Genomic DNA, 6,529 nt, shown 5'->3' with positions numbered 1-6,529 from the left:
TATTTTTAAAATTCACCCAACAGGACTCTTGAAGTGCAACTGTTTCTTGAGTCATTTTTTTGTTTGGGAAAAAGGACATTATATAACACTTATTAAAATAAATAACCTAAGTTTGATATTTTTCTAAAAAGTGACCAGTCGGGTATACTATTTACTAATTTGGGTCATTTTGACCCATGTAGTTCAGATACAATCTATATACAATACTGATATAGTTCATATACAATACTGATACAGTTTTTAACTTGGACCGTTCGATACTTTTAAAAATATTTCCATTTTTTTTTGAGCTATAATTTTTTAACTAAAAAAATATTCTATTTTTTTATTGTTTAAAAATAATAATTAAATATAATTATATAAAGACGGTATAATTATTATATAGAATATGTATTTATATAAGATATATGTATAGAAATTGTATAGTTCTATCAAATATGTATATGTATAAAATATATTAAAAAATATATAGAAAGTGCATAAAAATTATATATTTTTGTATAAAATGTGTAAAAAAAGAAGTCCAATTATTATATAAATTGTGTAACGAAACTCTATAATTTTCGTATAGAATATTTATATGTATACAAACTGTATAGAGGTGTGTAGAAACGGTATAGAACAAGCCAACAAATTGAAATTATTAGAAAATGAAATTTAAATTTCATGACTATTTTTGTAAAAATAATTTAATTTGAAGTACCGTTTCTATGTTTTTTTTTTTCTTTTTTTTAATGTGTGAAGCAAGCGACTTTAGTGTTGATGTTCTTTAAAATTTTTATAAGACAACTTTGCTGACTTTTCAAATATACTCTTCACAATAACAATAAAAGTGACACCAAACAATGAAACGACATCTACTTTGATAAACTTGCATTATCATCTAATCATAAGATCTTTGACAACGGTTAGATTCATGCCGCTATTCCTCATGGCTTGGTCAGTGCTACCTCCTTCATGTTTAAACAAATGGACGTTTGGGAATTTCTGTATAGAAAGAGGATAATTAATTTGATTAGTTTGACACATAAAGAATTTAAGCAATTAGTCCAAACAGGTCCTCAACTCTGGTTTTGTATATTATGATGAACTAAAGTAGAATGAGATTTTAAAAGTAATGTGAGCATCTGAAGGATATTGCATAAGCATATGTCGTCATGAAATAGAACAATACCTTTCAAAGAATATAACTAGACACAGTTCATCCACATCATGGATCTGTTGTTTCGGGTACACAATTTATATGTTTATACACTAAACTTCAACACAAGTTCAAGACTTTTTCACGAATATTTATGAAGTTTTCAACTGCATCATCAACTGTATGCCTATTTATCAACACAATACAATTAAACCTAACCTTTACACAAGAAATTCTTCAAAGTTAATCGACATTCATCTACGACCTGTAAACTATAAAAATAATAATAATAGTAATCTCAAACAGAGGCGGAGCCAGAATTTCAAGTAAGGGGGTCAATATTTAAAGAAAACTAAGTCGAAGGGGGTTCAACACCTACTATAATTACATAAAAAATAATTTTAATCATGTATAAATAATATATTTTTCGGTCGAAGGGGGTTCGTACGAACCTCCTAAAGAGGGCTGGCTCCGCCTTTGATCACAAAACTTTGATTTTGATCCAACTAATTCTTTGTTTGAGGGAAAATTTTGAACCTAAAGAATGATTTTGAATGAAAACAAAGAAGATATATATACACACACATGTTGAATTCTATTATGCTGACAAAAAACGGTGAAGAAGTAGAGGATTAGAAAATCAAACATCCACCAATTTAGACATGCAATCGAATCAAGTTAGATGAGCATCAATCATATTCCCTCAATAGGCAAACCGATTTGCTCGGTAGTTTAACTACATCTCAATATTTATAGAAGTATTTAGGAGTATTTTTCTAATTGAATAGTAGAAAGAAAAATATTAATTAATTCTTCTACCATATATTTAAAATCTCATATATTTTAGGAAGTCTAGTAGAAAGTAAAATATTAATCAATTCAGGTCATTTTAATAATATATATATCTACGGTTATTCCACAAGTCAGGCTTAAAAAGGATAGTCTGTACTTAAAATTTTATTTACAAAGTATTCGATCCTCATAAGAGAATTGAAGAAAAAGTCATAGAAGGTTTATAATTCGAATATTTAAATCATGTGACTTATCCGTGAATTATGTTAAGATATAATCAAAAACAGATTATTATCATTACATCTATTTTATTAACATTTAGTTATTAAGTAGTACTTAAGAAAGATCCAATTAGATAAAGTTGGCCATAAAATTATTCGACTTTGACCTCTGTGTGTTATTATTTGGATTTGGATTGTGACATATCTACTAGCCCCTCTGTTGCGGGGTCGTTTGATTGGGAAATAGTTATCCCAGGATAACTAATTTTGAGATTAGTTATTTCGGGATTATCCAAGATAACTTATCCCACCATGTATATGGGATAAGTTATCTCATCACTATATTGTAAATGATGGGATAAGTTATCCTGATATTGATTAATCCCTCCAACCAAACATGGGATAAAATGATATTTCATTTTATACCGAAATTACTTATCCCTTATAATTCATTCTAACTTGAAAAATTAGCTCCAAAATAATTACCGTTTTAAAAATTCAAGACTAATATTAATAATTACTTTTTAACTTCACTCTTGACATTAAAGAAGTATGCCCAATATTTAAGATGGACGAAGTAGTATTTATTATCTCCTCCTCGTGAGAACATAAATACTTCACAAATTCATACCATTACTACTGTGGATCATTGAAACCTTTTTTTTTTCTTTAAAAAAAACATCATACCGCAACTTAATTTAATATAACTACTTAAAATTTCAAATCTTTTAAATAATTACATAAATATTTTTATTTTAATTAAGAGTTCGAATAAATCACTGAAGAATGTTATGTATTCATGTGAAATATGATGTATTCATGTAAATTAAGTGACGTATTCAAAAGAATGTGATGTATTCGTTTGGATTAAATCAGAAATTTTTAGTAATTTTTAAAATAAAATTGGAATAAAAAGTAATTAGCTTAAAAAAATGGAATTTATGTAAAAAATTTTTTGGATAACTTACATAAATCCCTGAATCTTTAAGTGATATTACATAAAATTTCGATTATTTTGTTAAATACATTTTATCTCGATTTTTTGAAATGGTGATATGTATGTTATATGGTGGTACATATGAAAAAGTGATACATTTGAAATTAACAAGATATTTATTTAAGAAAATAATAGATTCTCTTTTATTCATTGTATTTTTTTATTCAAGGAAAGATATCTAATTTTTCTCCCTTTTTAGATTTAATTTAGGTGTTTTAATTATGTTTCTCTTTTTTCGTCTTTAATTATGAAAGATATGTTTTTTTTTCTCTTCTTTTGTCTTTAATTTCTTCTTTAATTTTAGTCTGCTTTTTTAGATTTAATTTTAATTATATTTCAATTCTACTTTTAGTCTTTTTTAAAAAAATATTATTACTTTTGTTTCCTACACTGACTACACCATTACCTTTCATTAATAGCATATGAATCACCCAATAATTGAAATAAATAATTGTATCATGAATCACCATAATACCATATATATCGCCCATTAATATCATATGAATCACCCAATAATTGAAATATATAATTGCATCTACCATATGAATCACCATAATACCATATACATTGATCACCCAATAATTGAAATAAATAATTGTATCTACCATATGAATCACCATAATACCATATATATCACCCATTAATATCATATGAATCACCCAATAATTGAAATAAATAGTTGCATCTACCATATGAATCACCATAATACCATATATATGAATCACCCAATAATTAAAATAAATAATTGTATCTACCATATGAATCACCATAATACCAATAATTGTATCTACCATATGAATCACCATAATACAATATGTATCCTCCATTAATATCATATGTATCACCTATTAAAATCATACAAAATGTATATATCGTATGAATCACCATAATATCCATATAATGATATCATATTTATCATTCATATGAATCACCATTAAAAAACTAAACATGTATGAATAACTAAATAAATTTATATATGTATCAATAATTTTTTTTTTTTTAAATGAGAGACATTTTATGAGAGAAAAAAAATTGCATGTATTAATGGAGGAGAAAAAATCAGGAAGGAAGATGATTTAAGCATTAATGGAAGAGAAAAAATCAGGTAGGAAGATGATTTAATTGTTGATAATTAGGGAGATATTTTAGGGAAGGAAATCTTGAATGAGTTAATGGTGAAGTAAAAATAGGATGTGGGGTTTTCTTGATATGTATCAAGAGTAAAGTTGAAAAATAAAATTTTATATAATTTTTAAAAAGTAAGAAATATTAGGTAATATAGTCAGAATTTATGTAATTTATCCAAAAAAATAAAATAAAATTTTGAGCTATTGGAAACTATGTTTACAAGTAAAAATGGCCTAATTTATCCAAAAAAATAAATAAATTGTGAGCTATTGGAAACTATGTTTACAAGTAAAAATGGTCCAATTCATTATTATTAATCAATGAGGACACCCAACAACCCAAATGTCCAAAATGACAAATCATATTTGGGGCCGTTCGGACATGATTTTTTTACTTCTTTTTATTTTTTCCTCAAAATAATGTTTAGATATACACTAAAATAATTTTGGTTATTTTTTAAAGCCGAAACTTCATTTAGACAAGAAAATAATGTGCGAAGGTGAGCTTCAAAGGTATCTGATGGGAGATATTTGGCATGGCAGTAATATGAGGACAATTGTGGTGCTGATCTTGAGGTAGAAATGACAGCACCAATAATATTTGTGATGACTAGAGGTGGAAGAAGGGATCGGTGAAATTAAAATTTTGATATGTACTTACCATAATATGATACTTATAAAGGTTATGAAATCATAGTATTATGTATTGTAAAAGTATTTAAGCACATAGCTAGATTACATATGGTACTAAGAATCCTATAATAGGACAAATAATTATAAACATTCCTAGTATACAGACCGAAAAATATATGCATATTGCTTAAAATGTATGCCTCATTACGATGATTCCTAACTCCATTTGCATTTTGCTGCCAATTATATAAATCAATTTCTATTCCCATTTTGCATATTTCCATCAATCATTACCTTATCATTATGATGTTGCTTAATCTTTTGTTCTCTTTTCTTTTCTATTGTTGTCTTTTAGTTAATTTTTTCTCAAATCTTTTCATCTTCGTTTTTAAAATTCTACACATCAAAATTCAATAGCATTAAACATAAAGTAATATAATTTTACTCAAAAAACGTTTGAAACTACTAAAATGTAAAATATATTGTATAATTTAATCTCACATCAATATTGATTCCAGAAATGAAAATTAGGATTATAAAAAAGAGAAGATGAGGTACATGGATCATATAGTAATAGACAAGTTCATCCCAAATGAAACTTACATTATTAATTATAAAATACTCCTGTACTACTAATAATATGATTCTCAGATTTGAATTAAAATATGTGAACAATATTAGTGCATGGATGCCTTGTACGCTATTTAATTTTTGTAATTACCATTTACGTTGAAGTGCTGGCGGCTCTTTTCTAGCTCCAACCATCAGCAGTTGACGCATGTTCATTTCCCATTTTCCCCCCTCCTCGTATATAAAACTGCATTCACGCGTCACATAAATTGAGACAGAAACAGTTCATATGTATTTCCCTAGGACCATTGATATAGACCTGCAGGAGCTCAACATCTGTTCAATCAGTCTAGCTATTGAAACGTGGAAGGTGCATCATCGTTAAAGGACCAGGTCTCTGAGGCGAGGAGTCAAGCAATAAAACAGTGAACATATAAGAATTGCAGAAAATAAAAGAACACAAAGATTTACGTAAAAACCTCCTTACTTAAAGAAGGAAAAACCACGGCTTGCCCTTACAAGCTCTCAAACTTCACTATAATCAAAACTCATTGATTACAGACTCCAATAATGAACTTAAGTCCAAGTTCTTCAGGTTGTAATAACTCTACTACAACCATCTCTTGACAACGAACTCTGTCACTTACACTCTTGATATCGATTAACTCTAATTGACACAGTTTAGGTAACCCCACCTAAGATTAACTCTACAACAATAAAGAAGCTTTACTCTTACTAGTATTAGTACCTGCGCGGCGCGCGGATGAAATGTTTGATATCGAATACCTCTTTCTTGTCGTAAAATCATATTACCTTAAATATTTAGCAACAACCTTATATATATAACAAAAATCAATTATCATATTATATCTCAATTATAAAAAAAAAAAAAAAACCACCCCACCCTCACCTCCATCTCTCCCCCCTTCCTTTTCATCCTCCCCCCATCTCTAATCAAATCAATACGAAAAATAATTATATAGTTGTAAAAATAATTTTTATGTTTATGATTTTTTAAGAATATTGTTCACAATTTAAAAATATAGAT

Source organism: Capsicum annuum, chromosome 4 (assembly GCF_002878395.1).
Source record: "Capsicum annuum cultivar UCD-10X-F1 chromosome 4, UCD10Xv1.1, whole genome shotgun sequence".
NCBI lineage: Eukaryota > Viridiplantae > Streptophyta > Magnoliopsida > Solanales > Solanaceae > Capsicum > Capsicum annuum.
Note: the sequence above shows the minus strand (reverse complement) of the source record.